This window comes from Terrapene carolina, unplaced genomic scaffold (assembly GCF_002925995.2).
Source record: "Terrapene carolina triunguis isolate 2854851 unplaced genomic scaffold, T_m_triunguis-2.0 Scaffold66, whole genome shotgun sequence".
Lineage (NCBI taxonomy): Eukaryota > Metazoa > Chordata > Testudines > Emydidae > Terrapene > Terrapene triunguis.
In genome coordinates this window covers 20,143,529-20,158,888 of record NW_020664417.1, presented here as the reverse complement: position 1 = coordinate 20,158,888, position 15,360 = coordinate 20,143,529, and the positions used below count along the sequence as shown (strand labels likewise).

General features: G+C 41.2%; 1 protein-coding gene across 2 annotated transcripts in view; it reads right to left on the bottom strand.

The window, feature by feature from the left end:
* The window catches only part of ARHGAP10 (Rho GTPase activating protein 10), a 223,337-nt gene that overhangs the window by 51,421 nt on the left and 156,556 nt on the right, over positions 1-15,360 (bottom strand). The window lies entirely within an intron of this gene.

Sequence of the window (15,360 nt, the reverse complement as noted above, 5' to 3'; positions counted from 1 at the left end):
GGAATTGGTGAAAGGTCTCTCAAGGCTTCCCAGGGAGGGAATTCTTGTGATGGTGGCAGCGGACCAAAGCTAAGCTGGTAGATAAGCTTAGAAGTTTTCATGCAGGCCCCTACATTTGAACCCTAAAGTTCAAAGTGGGGATCCAGCCTTGACACCATGGCTATCTATTTTGATCCTCCACAAATATTTCAGTATGTCCCTGTAAAACTACTGGACTAAGAAACCCAGTAAGTAAAAAAAAACACAAAAAACCAGAAACTATAAGCAAACTATTAAAAAAACCCTCATTCAATGAAACACTGAGCTAAACACATGCAGTATGTTAATGAAGTGGATACAGGAAGTGAACCCATCCATAACTGCAGCTGTAATTAGCAGCATAATGGAAAAAATAGTTTAAGAACTGGGGGAGCAGAGCAACACATGAAGTGGTCAGACAGTGACTCTCTGCTGCAAAGTTGTGATCCCCATCAGTACCGTTTACAAAACAACTGCCCCTGACATGTGCATGCGCACACAAAATAAACCAGACAGACACCAACTCAAGTCTTCTTCTTTACTTCTAGGATCCCTGAAAAGCTCAGTTTCATCCTCTGCCTGGAATCGGCCATACTAAATGCTAACTCCTTCATGAAGGTGTCATCATCTGCCTTACGGCATAGGAAAGTGCTATAAGGCTAAATAACTTGTTTTAAAATTACTTAGCTAGTGAAGTGGCAAAATTATGCACTGCTGCTTCATAATGGCATCATGCAACTTAAGTAACCATCTCAAGGCCAGCTCAAGCAAATCTGGTCTCACTTATGAAGGCATACAGTTGGGCATCAAGCCACAACCCCCGTCTCTTCCTTTATCCGCCTCCCCAAGCTGCTCAGGCCAGGTCAGAAGGGAGATTTTATTTCTGGGGTATGGAAAGTCAATAAGGAACGTTTCCAGAAAAGGTGTATTTTTAATCTAGGGAACACAAATTACTTCTAGAGAGCTCTTGGACAGCTCAGTGCAGCTTGTACCCCCTACACTCAGGAATTACAGCATGAATACAAGTAACACAATTTCAATGTTTCTCTGGTCTTATGCAATATGGTGTTTTCTGCCAAATTTCAGTCATTTCCATCCTTAGTGTTGAGGAAGAGGGCTTTAGAAATTTCCAGGAGTTCTCCAATCTGCAAAAAAACAGTTAGTTCGATATAGAGTGGAGAAATCCAAACTCCTGACCATCAGCAACATAGCAATTCACACTTAACCATGGGGCCCAATCCTCCAAACACTGCTGTGCTCTGTGCTTCCTGGTGTGAGTAGTCCTGCAGGATTCCATTTGACAAATTTACAGCATTAAGTTTTGCAGTATCGGGCTCTATATATGCTAAAATGTATGTATGTTAGGGACTATTTAGTATAAGATCCGCACAAAACTAAGTTCTGTCCTAATGTACTAGAACATGTGTTTTGGGGTCCATCTTTCCTCTTTTTATGTAGGCCAACAACTCAAGCTTTTTTTTAGCCGTTTCCTCTTTTTATTAGACAAATGTGATATATAATGTAGCCCTTCATAACTAGATCTGTCTTTTCTACAACCGCAATCTGTCTCTGCAGGCCAAAGTTGCAGCTCACACCACATTTTCTCAGAGTCAATGTTTGCGAAACAAGCAGAATGGCCAAACTCTACCACTGAAGGTGCACATGTGGCTGTCATTGACTTCCCTTTTTTCACTTTCCCCAAGTTCCTGTAACTGACTTCACCTTTCCTTGTATGCAGTGTTGGTGTAGCCATGTCGGTCCCAGGATATTAGAGAGACAAGGTTGGTCAGGTAATATTTTTTATTGGACCAACTTTTGTTGGTGATAGCTCTGTGTGGCTCAAAAGCTTGTCTCTCTCACCAACAGAAGTTGGTCCAAGATGTTACTTCACCTTTCCAAAACAGAAATTCCTTTCATCGTGTCTTAACTGATACTTGGCTGCTGCCTAAATACACTAATTTTAAGATCTATTGGGAATTAGAATAAAGTTTGGTATAGCTAAACTGCGAGGAAAGGGGGGGGTGTTAAATTAAATTCACCTTTGTTTTTATCAGTCATTTAGATATCACTAGAAGTCTGCTAAATGCTTTATAGGCAACACCAGGTCCCTGCCCTGAAAAGCTTACAATCTAAAGTACGTAATGTATAGACAGAAGATGGGATGCATCAAGACATATGATTGAAAAGTGAAGTTTAGCACGTATGATCAGTTGTACTGTGTGGTATTTTACAAACTCTTCTTTGAGGCTTTGACTCGAAGGACAGTGTGGAGGCATAACTGATCAGGTCTCTGAGGGTATTCTAGGTTCATCGAGTCACATGGTACGGCTACTGTAAATATATCTAACAGAATGGAATCCCATCCCAAGCAAGCCACCAACATCAAAGCAGAGCTAGGATAACATTACTTCATAAAAATCATTATCCCCCTGTTACTCCACAGGAGTCTCCCTTCAAATAAAAAGTAATTGCTCACATGGATTCCAGAAGTAATGACAGCGCAGAGATTAGTTTGTATGAACACAATTACAGGGGTGAACTCTGGCCACTAAATTACCTAGTTTTAGTAGGGATAAAAACCTATTGCTCAAACTTCAAGAGCATAGGGAAATTACAGTCACACGATGTGATGTATACATGTGAGGCTGTGGTCAAACAGTACTGGATTTACAGTAGAATACCAACACACTGAAATTTAGCTCTCACTATTGTTAGCATCACTCATCTCCTAGTGTCATTTTATCAGCATTAAACCAGTCTGTGCCAGACACTGAAGCTACCAATATATATGATTTACACAGGTATGTACCTAATCTGTCCGTCTACCAAGACTCTGAGCACCAACACAATTATATCAGGCAACAATCAAAAACTACTCTCAGCTCCTCCTTAATATACTGAGAAAGTATGAGAGAAAAATTTACTTTTAAGAAGTTGTTTTAATTTGTTTCTAATGTAGGGATTATTTACATACTCATCTTGTTGCTGGGTCAGTCTTCAGGACTACTGTAGAAAAGCTATAGGAAAGAGATGTGCCTCTTTGGTGGGCTTTTTAAACACTGGGATGCTTGACTGATTTCTTTCTGTTCTGTAGTACAGAAAGGGTACATTACTGAACTAAACAAACCACTAAACATCTTGGATACAAACCACAACTAACAAATCAGTCTTGATAACTACAGTGCTAAGACCATTCCCGTACTGCAGTTATTCAGATTTCTAACCATAGATCCCTTAAGGTTTCCGGATACATTTCTTAGAGTAATAAGCTAAATTCAATATGTTCCTTCAACTGTATTCCACTAGCAGAGTGGTCTCCAACCTTTTTACGCCCAAGATCACTTTTTGAATTTAAGGGCAACCTAGGATCTGCCCCGCCCCTTCCCTGAAGCCTCCCCACCCCTGCTCACTCCATCCCCCCCTCTCTGTCATTTGCTCTCCTCCACCCTCACTCACTTTCACTGGGCAGGGGTTTGGGAGGGGGTGGGGGCTCTGGGCTGGGGCTGAGGGGTTCACAATGTGGGAGGGGGCTCCAGGCTGAGCCTGAGGCAGGAGGTTGGGATGCAGGAGGGGGTGAGGGGTGTAAACTCAGAGGGAGTTGGGGCACAGGAGGGGGCTTCGGGCTGTGGCAGAGTGTTGGGGTGCAGGAAGGAGTATGGGGTGCTGGCTCTGGGAGGGGGGTCAGGGATGGGGCAGGGGGTTGGAGTGCAGGAGGGAGTACGAGGTGCAGGCTCCGGCCTGGAGGTGCTTACCTCAGGTGGCTCCCAGTTGAAGGTGCAGCGGGGCTAAGGCAGGCTCCCTGCCTGCCTGGGCCCCTCGCCACTCCCAGAAGGGGCTAACATGCCCCTCCAGCCCCTGGTGGGGGCACATGGCTCCACACGCTGCCCCTCTCTGCAGGCACCGCCCCCGCAGCAGAGAGGGGCAGTTCCCCATTTCCAGCCAATGGGAGCTGCAGGAGAGGTGCTTGCAGGCAGGAGCAGCATGTGGAGACCCCTGCACGCCCCTCCCCTGCCCCGGGCCACGAGGGCATGCTGGTCGCTTCCGGAAGCGGCATGGCACTGCAGCAGGCAGGGAGCCTGCCTTAGCAGCAGCCCCGCTGCACCACCGATGATTGTGATCGACTGGGAGATTCTCCAGGATTGACCAGTCGATCATGATTGACCTGTTGGTGACCACTGCACGAGCAGAGATGCCACATGGCAATAGACAAAAAATTTCGCTGCACTCCCCAAACTGAACAACAGATGGTGTTAGAGATACCAGATTAATGCTAACTCCTCTCTAATTCATTCTGTTTCCAGATTCCCAATTCTTACTAGAGCGCTTGCTCGCTCCTGGGGCCCACAAAACCTACAGCCAAGGAAGCCCCTAATTCAGCTGAAGTAATTCACAATTTTTTAGTCAGCCATGAATTATATGTGGAACTTTGGGTTCTGCTGCTATACTAGGACACCAATCTAGTAAATCTAGTCTCTCTGATCTCAGGAAAAGATAATTAAATGAACTTCAGTATGTTTACTAGGAGCCATTCTAGCCATGACACCATCTTTCTTATTTGGATCACTGCAGCAGTGACAAGTTCACCCGAAATCAGTGGACTAGAAACAGTAAGTAGAAAAGCTGGGTGAGATGAAAATAAGAGAGAATATGGGGAAATTTGGCCGTAAGATTGTGAAGGAGGAGAATCTTAAAGAAAATCTCCAAGATCTTAAAGTTGTCCCTGGCTTTTGTCATGAGGCAAAAACCCACCCATTCTCATAGTATTCACTACATGGAATAAGCAGTTAATTCAGCCCTGTGTATACAAGCAAGAATCACAAATCTGTAATTTGACATCTAATCCCTTTTACAGGATGCTGGAACAGTAGGGTCCCTTGGGGTCCTGGACTGGTGGCTCTTTGCCACCAGGATAATGATCTCCGTTACAGTATTATATTTGGAGCTCCTCAAGACATTCAGTACAATAACACAAGTTTGTATCTAGTAATTTCCCTTCAGTACACGGGTGCACTATAATTGGTAAATAAAAGGAAAAAAGACACACATCCATTTCAAGTGATCTTTATTGAACAACAGTTCTCCATCTAGGCCAGGTGTACTGCTCTGCCCATGTGCCCTACATGCCAACTGCTCCTCCCTGCCTTTCCAATGTATGGAGGCCTAAGAATATGTTATACAGTAAATAGTACTCAAGGGTAACCTCATCATCCCCACAAATTCTTCTTTGCTGGTTTGGCTTTTGTTGGACATGGTGATAAGGTAACTGGGTTTATACTCAGCAACCTGTACAAAAACAAAAAATACTTATTAGAAACATACCAATGCTCAGGATAAAAGGCAAATTACGTTACTGGTTCACAATATGAACTTACTCTGCTGGAATCTACACCCAGTTTATCCCTTGAGGCAATGAAGACGGTGGATCATTTTTCTGCAATGTAAAGCAACAAAGCATGCATGATAAGTCAATGCTTTAGTGTAGACAGAGAAGCAAAAGCACATTAGGATGTGCAAGGTGAAAATATGGAGATAATACTATGTACCTTTGATAAATTCTTCCACGGAAAGGACAATTCAAGCTTCAAAGTAATATTCTAGACACAATCATGGTTCATAATTCTAACAACAATGAGAAAAAATTCAGTATCACAGCAACTTCTAAACATTATTTATTAGCTAAAAACATTGCTATGGAAATTATAGTACTGTATAACTAATGTAAAAGATTAACATTTAGCAGGATAGGCCAAAATGTTATTTTAAAATCACATTTCTTCACCAAAGTTATTGTTCTAGGAGATTGCTAAAACTAAACATTTAAAATATTTTTTTCATAATACATACTTTTTATTTTTTGCATTTCATTCAATTTGGAGGACAATAGATCAGTTTCACTTTTGTCTTTACCCCAGTGTCTAGATTGTTTCACGTTCTGGATCTTATTTCCAGAATTTGATATGCGTTATGAACACTATAAGGAAATATTTGTATCCAAACAAAACTTTTTTGATTTTAATATGGTTAATTTGGTTAAAAGAGTTCTATTAATATTAAATCTGTACAACTTTTAAAAAATGTTTTTCACCAAAACCTGAATTATGTGACTGTCCAATAAAATTTAGCAATAATTTAATTGCAATTGTAAAGTTGCTTACCTCCCCAGGGTCACCACTCTGTGGTCCAGATACAGGTAGGCCAGCTTCGCTAACATACAGTCCAGCAGCCATTGGTCATGTGATTTTCCGTGCATTGGCTTCCATGGGATTGAACAGGATGAAAATGTGCACCTCTGGACTTTGATGCTTGAATCTCATTGCAACACACTGTATGTGATTATACAGTATCCATAATTCTTAAGTCAGAAAAAAATTTCTGATCAATGCAACCAAGTGGACTGCCTGAAGAGTCAATAGGTAAAAAGTCATAACTAGAGTGAAACAGGAACCATCATTGGCCGATGTAGCCTATAGGTACAAGTATTTATTAGGTAATGCATAGGTATAAGTAAAGGCAGTAATGCAATGAGCCTCAAGGCTTGTAAGACAATAGCCTAGCTAAACTAATCAAGACATAAGGCCCCAAAAAGTCCTAGCATAAGTAGCTAACCAAGAGTAACCCTAAATCATAAGATATCGTAATATAGAATGCTGAATGACAAAACTGCTGGTAGGTAACTACAAGATGCTAGTTTATACCCACTTGGAATATTTTAAGTTAGTGACATCAGCTGATGTCTGACCACCAGTGTGCCATGGTAACTAACTAATGCAGTGGTTCTTAACCTGGGGTGCATGCACCCCCTGGGGGTGTGAGACAGGCCAGATTTTTTTAGAAGGTAAATCATCGAAAACACAAATTAAGCACAGGCACATAAGTACAACTACTTTGTTTCATTAAATCTATGTATTTATTAACATTATACATTTTTAACGATTACTGCATTAAATTTTAACTGCAAAATTAAAATAAATATATAATTCTCTTTCATTCTATAGTTATGATATAGCTAGGTTTAAAGAACTGACCTACTTTAATGATTTTTGATAAGGGGTGTGAGACCATATTTGTGAGAACCAAAGGGGCGCAGGCTGCAGTAAAGGTTAAGAACCACTGAACTATTTTTATACTACTAAGATTGAGGTATAAGGATTAATAACCTATGGGAGAAGGGCATCCCAACATGAGTTAGGGAGAGGAACTATAAATAAAGAAAAGGGAGTGAAACTCCTACTGAATATGCATTAGGCTTAGTGATGTTAAAATAACACATTATAAAACCTATATCCCAGGCTGTGCGCCTTTGGAGATGCCAGGAGGACAACCAGTGGTGGTGTTGATGAGGAAGGACATGAGGAGGAGGAAGATCATGACTAACATTTTAGGTTGTTCTGCAAGGGATGGTGAGAGTATATGGATGTTCAGGTGTATTGTATTATCTCTTTTTACCTTGCTGGGTTACAGTGTTTGTGACTTTGCTAACTGTATTCATAAAACAATTATAAATATAGTGAGATTTCCTACGTGTAAGTGTTGCAACAATGCACATTGGGGTTCCCAATTTAACAGTAATTTTAATAATATTGGGCCAGATCTTAGGACAAGAACCTATCAAGCCTCAGAATGCTAACTGAGAATTCTTAAGCAAGCAATATAATAATCAATATATAATCAATAGATTATATCAGGCAACACTGAGAGCACTGTATTTCAGGGACTGCCCATGGAGCTCTAAAAGGAAGTCCCACACATCTTTGTCTTCAGTACAAAGATGCAGTTTACAGAGAATCTGCCCCAGCAGCCTGGTCGCTCATATTCAGATGGAGTGCTGCTTGCTGGGACTTATGGAGTCAATGGGTCTCAACTCCACACTAAAAATGGAACATCTGCTGTCAGCTCCTCTTAATACAATGTCCTTGAGCTCCTGACAAGTTGCCAAAAGTGCTATCAGTTGGGCAAAATTTCAGTGCCACATGATGGTGTCTGTATACTCTTACACCATTCAATTGGCCTGCCTTTCTCCTTAAACTATGTGGCTCGTATTTGTACTATAATGCAGAAACTATACATAGACTCTAAAACAAAAGATTGCTGTCTAACAGGCCAGCTGTGAAAAGGGTGGGGGGGGGGGGGGGAAACAAGGTTAAAGCTTGTGTCCTTTGATCACTTGCAAGTTATGAGTTTGCTGACTCAGCCTTTTCTGAAAGTAGCATTCCTAGTGAAAAAACTGCAGCGTCTTCTGTATCCTGATCTTGTTCCACATTTTAACAATTCACGACATGAATGCTCCTGATAGCAATGAACAGACTGTGATAAGCCACTACATTTTGTTGCTATTCTTTGAAGGGTGGAGGAGAGAGTTAGCAATTGATATGTCAGGATTGAAATAGCCACACATCTGTCCATGGTGTGAGCAGAAATCCACCTTCTCATTACGGTACTTTACTAGTAGTAGTACTTGCATCAGTGAGAATTAAAAAAAAAAAAAAAGGAAAGGGTCTCTCTTTAAACCATAGCCATGTACAGCAGGCTCTACGCATCTTGTTTAGTTATGAGAGATTTAAAGGAACAATTAATGCCTTTAAACAAGAGGGTGATTTACTCAATATAATCCTATTTCACAGCTTTCCCAAATACAACATACATATTTAGTTACTAAAAGAGCAAATAAAGAATTCCGGAAGAGAATGTGAATGCCTCTTTCTTGGCAAAGGGAATAAGAGGCAGCTGCAAAGATAAAAGGGAATGTTATAAAACTCAGCTAGGGTGTAGCCAAAGAATAGCTTCACCAAACCTAACTAGACAATTCCCCCATTTTATCTTTAGTGATGAGAGAGAGTATGCTTAGATCTCCAAAATGAAACACAGGCATCTGTGAAAAATTATACATGGAGAATACAGGCAACATTCAATCTATCCATCAAAGTTTTAGTTGTATGAAACATGGGAATGAAATGGTTTAAAGCATGATCTTTGAGAGTGGAATTATATGTAACAGGTCTTGACTAGCATAGTAAGAATCCTGCTACTATTTTTCCTTCCAGGCAACAAAAAGGATTTGTATATTTAATTCAGTTTGTAGTTTGCAGCTACAGAACTCCTTCATAAACAAACATATCTTGTGCTCCCCAGTCTATTTATTATACCCATCTCTTGTCATTTGTTTTATACTTAGCTCGTAAGTGCTTTGGGGCAGGGACCATGTTTTAATTATGTTGTGTATGACACTTACCACAATAAGGCCTTGATCCTTGACTGATGACAGATGGCATGACCACAATACAAATAAACAACTGTTGCAACCAAAGGAATACATATTGACTGTGCTAGGTGGGAAATGCTGCTAAAATGGATCATACACATGATTCTAAAGACATCTTCAATCAAGCAAAAGTGGGTTAGAATTCATGAAGAACATAGGCAGAAACACTGGGCCAAATTAGGTACTCACACCCACTTGGCTGAGGGCTGGTCTTCACTAGGGGGAAATCGACGCTGCTGCAATCGATACAGCAGGGGTCGATTTAGTGGGTCTAGTGAAGAACAGACACTAGAGAACAACAAGATGGAATCTTGTAAATTCTGCACTTTGTTTATGAAGGGAAGCTGCAGCAGAGGATAATTCCAGGGAATGCTCAATCTATGGAAGGGTTTAACTTTTTTCACATCTTCAAAAATGCTGTGATTACATTTTCTCAGAGCATTTTCTGGCAAAATTTCCTGACTTGGTATTTCCTTTTATTACCAAATACATTTAGCAGCATTCCTTCTGGAGCCCTCCAAAGTGATCTCCTTAGGCTAAACACATGCAAGTCAGTACCTTAACAAGCCTTGCCATCTAGCCCCAAAGAGAGTATTAGTCATCTGAATTCCACTTACTATTCTCATTTCTGTTTGCCTACTTAGGAATTTTGTCAATGCTGCATTTTGTTCAAAAAGAACAGAAGTCTACTCCATTTGGAAATTTTATATGGAGTTGAAAGAAGTATTCCACTGTAATCTATTGTATGTGAAAACACAGAAAGAAGAATTGTCCACTTGCATGCAATGCATGTGTGCATGGATGTATTTGTAGTCAATGTTTTGACAGGCTGCTTTCAGACCTTGAGACTATTTTTTTTTTACACTGATCTGATGATTTACACTATTTTTATTTTCTTGGAGCCATGTACTACAATTCCCTGAACCATGCTCAGTTCTTTTTGATCTCAGCAGCTGTTGCACAATTGGAACAAGATCACATACACAGCCTCCTCTCTATTATAAGCTACTTTTTAAGACTCACAAAATAGAAGATTTTTAAAAAATGAATGCACTGATTTGTTTTCAGTGAATTGCTACATCATGAGGCTGCCTTCGGAGGCTGCTTTCCACCAGGATCCCCCTGTACAACAATTATCTAGTGGGACCCATCTCCATAGGCAGGAGCGCCGCCAGCTTTTCTGCCGCCCTAGGCGACGGAAGGGCCCGCCCCGAAATGCCGCCCCCCACAGAGGCGGCGGAAGATCCCACCGCCGAAATACCGGCGCGGTCGCCGCACCCCAAATTGTAGCACCCTAGGCGACCAGCTAGGTCGCCTAATGGGTTGCGCCGGCCCTGTCCATAGGATGAAGAAAGGACTTAAAAAACCCAGCCACTCCCTGGCCAGTCTAGAAGACTCCTTGCTAGATTGCCCTCCACCAGGGTACAGCATAGATTTTTTTTGGGGTGGGAGGGCTGCTTTTCGGAGTCCCGATCTAGCAAAGCTTTTAAGCACATGTATAGTCCCACTGATGTCACTGATTACTCATGTGCTTAACACTAAGCATAAGCTTAAGTGCTTTGATGGATTAAAATCAAAGTATTGCTGTAAAATCTTCCCTAACCAGAAGGAGGGTGGTCCATGAGCATATGCCAGAACAAGAGGCATTCAGAATGGGCTGTTTCAAGAAGCTCTGCCATGTTTTATGCTATATCTTGGTCCACCATCCCAATCTTCATGGCAAAGGGGACTTGGGGTGGTACATCACGTTTTCCAACATTGAGACAGGTCTGTTAAGTCTAAGGTTCCCTCCCTCCCCTTCTTTGAGGATCCGCTTACACACTCCTCCTTGAAGACTGGTGAGGGAGGAAAGCTTTGCCTTCAGAGATGGCTTTATCAGCCTGTCCTAGAGGTCTTGAGCACTCTGCTGCAACAGTGCCCTATCAACAGAAATTAGAAGTGTTGCTAAGAATGCTGCTTTGTGGCCACACCTTACCAACTCTGCAGTCTTGAGCAGATCTTCACCTCTCTGCTTCGGTTCTCCCATCTGTAAGAAGGGGCTAATTTCCCTGACTCCTATCATGACTATTGTGAGGATTAATGTCTGAAGAGTGCTTTTAAGACAAAAGAGTACTAAGTTTTATTTTTTTAAATAATTACTAGCTTGACAGATAAAAATATTAAAATACTACTCTATATTAAACTACCTTTTAATTTTAAAATACAAATACTGTGGCATGTCTACTTTAAAACTAAATGATGAAAATACATTCAAATATTGGTACTTCACTTTAATGAGTTCCCCATATGAACAGACTACAATACGACATATAAAGATACATTTTAAGCAACATAAAATTCAGTTAACTACCCTTAACATTTATAAAGCTGAAGAAGGAAAAAGAATGAATACATTCTTCACTCTTCCAACAGCAAGTAACATATCTTTTAAAAATGAACATTTCTGGATGGTTTTTGCCTATGGATTTAAAATTTTCTGAATTCTTTGGAGGGGTCTCATTCTTTCCTTACTCCTCTTCTCCTCTTTGCTCTCTTTCCTTAGTAGACTCTGGTTTCCTTCTTTCCTTATGGAACTCTTGTCTGGCCCTTCTTTCAATTTTTTTCCTTTGTAATCTTCATTTTCTCCTGTTTTTGCCATTTCTTCTTGCTATTCTGTCCTCCCCTCATCGTTCCCCCATACTTAAACTTATCTATTCTCTTCTCACTGAGACTTTTCCTCTTTTCCAGCATTTTCCCCCTGTCGTATTTTCTTTTTCACTCTTTTTTTTATTTCAGCTCTTTTCTTTTAATGGAAGCTTATTTTGGGGTTGAGGAACCAAAATGCTCCACATTAAGGTATGCCTCAATGGCACACAAGTAACACTTTTGGATGGTGACGGTTACATTCATTTCACTAGACAGTCTTTCCAATGACAGGCCAAAACATTATGCTGCTTGGTGACAAGGATGTGTACTCTCTTCATGTTGCCAGGCAATGCAAGAACAGTCTTCCTGAGTGTAGGTTCATATACCTCCAATGGCACTCAGGAGCAGAGACCATTAGGGCAGTTATTGCTAGGAACTGCTGGCCAGTGCAACTCCTGGGGAAAAAGTCAAATAATAGTCTTTAACCCGCCAAGAGAAATAAAAGGAGACACACATCAAGGCCACTTTCATGAAAGGCTGATATTATTATTGGTCATGTTTACTACAGTAGTACCCAAGGACCAAGCAAGAACTGATCACTACTGTGCAAGGTATTGTGCAAACCCAAACTAGTAGATGGTTCTCGCCCTAAAGAGCTTACAAGCTCAACAGAAAAAACAGGCACAGCATGGGGTACAGGGTATGTGTTACACACAAGCAGAGTGAACAATGTGATGGCAGAAAACCTCATGTTAGTTCCATGCTTTTTGGGTGATGGCAATCAGATAAATGGAAATAAGCGTGAAGGAAGAGGGGACACTGAAGGGAAAGGTGATATGGGGGGACAGGACAAGGGTGAAGAGGGTTAGAAGTGCAGGTTTGGAGTGAAATTGAGGTGAAATGATTGTGAGGGAGGGGGAAAGAAAGGGTTGAAGCAAACAGCCAATCAGCACAGAACAGAGGAAGTCCAGAAAAAGTTCTCTAAATGTTTGAAGGTCCCTGCCTTCTGCAGCTGGTCCTACAAGCTGGAGTTTGGGGTAGATGCCAGTGTGTCAAAAGTAGAGTGTGCCCTAATACACCCATTTACATTTGACAAATATGAATATTGAACTCATCTTTCCTTAATCCCCATTCACCCCTTGTATCCTTAATCTCACTTTGATTCTAATGCCGGCTACTGATCCCTCAGGTTCCTGTAGCTGCAGCAGTCATTGCTTCCACAGTCTCAGTACTGGTCTACTTTAATTTGATACACCCACCACTACAAAGCTACTATAATTGGCTTGCCACCACCACTTGGAAATACATATAAGGTCTGTAAACAAGGTGAAAGCTGCACTGATTGTTTTCCAGCTAGTAGAAAATAAAGTACTTAACAAAGCTTCAAAAATAGCTTCTGGATTAAGCAAGATATTCTTATTCCAGGGCAAGTCCCAGAGCCAGTTTTCTTCACACATAAATTGTATAAGAGTTCTCTAATTAAGATTCAGTTGAGTGATGATGGCTGTTACTGCACCGTTATTTCAAAGTTAGTAACCTAACTAATTATTTCTCTTACTAAGACTGAGTTGTTGCAATCCGTCAACAAAGCTGCCCATACAGCAGTGCTTAGAGAACGTTAATGATGCTTAATGACAGCTTGACAGCATCATAAAAGGTGGCGCAGTTTTATCATTATTCACTGACTAAAACCTACTGAACCCATTGAATTTGGACTAGAAAAACTGGTTCAATATTCACTTCTGAAGTTATGGTCTGTTTTTAAATACTGAATTGAATTTGATGCCAAAGAAAGGAGGGTTTCCTCTATAAAATGCTAGAGGCATGCATTGTGCAGGCAGAAGCTGGGTAAGTGTTACTTCAGACTTCTCACTGCACCTCAGTCTTGACCCTACAGAATTACTACTATCCCAATTTTAGATTCGCTAAAGCAAAAGCTGCTAATCATTAGCAAGGAGAGAGATTTACAACTGAATGAAATGTCACATCTCTATATGTTTAACATGCCAGGACTGTACCCACAGCTGGCAAACTGTCTCCTGGGATTTTACCAAGGTTATAAATAAAATAAAAATAATGTAAGTCTCTTTGGAAAGTCTGACACATGTAGAAGTTTTGTTATTAAGAAGACTATCTATGCAAAAATGAGCACCTTGCTGCCAATATACCTGTTTGCCTATACTACCAACTACTTGTTGAGAGCCAGGGAAAGAAGATTCGTTTTTAAAAGAAAATGTGTTTAGTCTGACTATAATGGCTGTGACACCCCTACAGGTGTCTGCCTGCCCATTTAGCTATCATACACTGAGTCCACCCTCCGCTGGTCTTGGAGATTCCTGTCAGTCTGGGCGACAGCAACACTGTGCACAACAGAGAAGTGGGATAGGTAGACCCTTGCTGGCAAGGGTAATGGTAGAAACTAAAAGCCCCTTTAGAAAAAATATATAAATGATAGCCCTTCAAGATCCTAAGGAGGCATGAAAGATTGAGTTGTGTAAGCTGATACAGTATCACTCTGATGTACTTTCCATTCCCATCTTCTCTGCTACGCTTCTTTTCACAGGGAACGAGAAAAGCCACTACAACTGCTGGTTCAAACATTCAACCAGTGTCCAGTTTCTAAAAAAAATACACCTCTACCCCGATATAACGCTGTCCTCGGGAGCCAAAACAATCTTACCGTGTTATAGGTGAAACCGCGTTATATCGAACTTGCTTTGATCCGCCGGAGCGCGCAGCCCTGCGCCCCTGGAGCGCTGGTTTACTGCGTTATATCCGAATTCGCGTTATATCGAGGTAGAGGTGTATAAGCAGCTGAGATGGCAAAGAACCAGCCTGGTTTGCCAACGATGTCTTGTTTAGGGATCTAGATAAGCAGGAATTAAATGGACCACGGCTTGGATTCAGCCTTTATGTACCAGTATGGGGAAGCCTTTTTATTTTTGGTCTCCAGAATTGAAACTCTCTATATTTAGTCGTTACAGTTGCTGAGATAGCGTCAAAAAATATGAACCAAGTGTTATGAACCAAGGGTTCCTTTGCAGAACTGGAAACAATTGTTCCAAGGGGTGCAGGCTGTCCCATTCATCTGAATGGAGACTAACTCAGATAGCTAATGATGTTGACATTTCAAGTATTAACTATTTCACTGCTCAAAGCACATAAGAAAGGAGAGAGAAGATCATATTATTAATTTCTGCACAATCTACTGTGACCGCTCATTTTGACAATGAGAGTGGGAAGGCTTGGGATTTGCCACCTCTTTCTCCCAACCACTCCAATCAAGAAGGAATTATACCCAGGAGGAGCCCAACAGAGCCAAGCAGGGCATCTGAGGCCTCACAAAAGGGGGATTAAATACAAGATGCCAAGCTGGGCCCAAAAGACTCACTAAAGGGAAGTCAAGCAGGGGATGCCTAGTAGAACCCCTGGGTGGGTTTAGACTGCAATGATGGGAA